Raw genomic sequence first — 1,118 nt, 5'->3', positions numbered from 1 at the left:
TCTCTTTCTTTCTCTCTCTCTCTCTCTCTCTCCCTCTCCCTCTCCCTCCTCTCCCTTCCCTTCCCTTCTCCTCTCCCTTTCCTCTCCCTTCTCTTCCTTTCCCTTTCCTTCCTCTCCCTTTCCCCTTTCCCTCCTCTCCTCTCCTTCCTCCCTCTCCCTCTCTCTCTCTCTTCTCTCTCTCTCTCTCATAAAGGCATAGTCACAATGCCACGTGTGAATTTGTCAAAAGTTTACATGAGGAATAGCAAACACACGTTAACAAAAGTAAGAAAAAGAAGAGAAAGATGGCAGAAGGGAAAAGGATGCTGGAAGAAGGACATAGAAAGGAGTAAATGATGCGGAAAAAAAGGAGTGATGGAGAACAGAGTGGAAAAGGAATATGAGAAATAGTAGAGATAAAACATAAAGAAAAGGAGAGAAAAAGAAAGAAAGATGATAAAAGAAAAGAAAAGAAAAATATGACAAAGTATAGAGAAGAAGAGGAGAGAAAAAATCGAAGAGAAAAAATTGGATGACTACGAGAAGGGGGGGGGGGGTGTACACGGTAAAACCGCAAAACAAAAACAAGTCATACATATATATAAAAGGGTCGTGTGTATGACAGCTTTGGTGTGTGGGAAAGGAAGGGTTGGGGAGGGAGTTACGCGTGCGGGCGCGCGCGTTTGTGTGTGCGTGCACATGTGTGTGTGTGTGTGTGTGCGTGTGTCTGTGTGTGTGTGTATGTGTGTGTGTGTGTGTTTGTGTGTGCGTGTGTGCGTGTATGTGACGTATCTATCCCGTATCTATGTCCTTGCATGTGAACCTAAGATTTCCGTACATACGCATACACGTGCATACGGACAAACATAGCCAAGAGCGTATACGTTCGCGCACGTGCGAATGCGGGCGCCTCTGAAAAAAAAGAGAGAGAGAAAAGAAAAATGAGTGCGTGTGTATATGTAAGATGGAACAAGGGAGGGAAAGGGTTGACGTGTCTGCAACAAAGGAAGAGAAATAGATACGGGAGGGGAGAGAGAGAGGCTGCCCCGACCGTAGCTTTTGTTAAGGCGGCTTTTTTGTTACTGCTGAAGTGTTTGGGGCCGATTTAAATATCGCTTTGACGTTAGATTGGTCTTCTT

The sequence above is a fragment of the Penaeus vannamei genome, chromosome 14 (assembly GCF_042767895.1).
Source record: "Penaeus vannamei isolate JL-2024 chromosome 14, ASM4276789v1, whole genome shotgun sequence".
In the NCBI taxonomy this organism is placed as follows: Eukaryota; Metazoa; Arthropoda; class Malacostraca; order Decapoda; family Penaeidae; genus Penaeus; species Penaeus vannamei.
Note: the sequence above shows the minus strand (reverse complement) of the source record.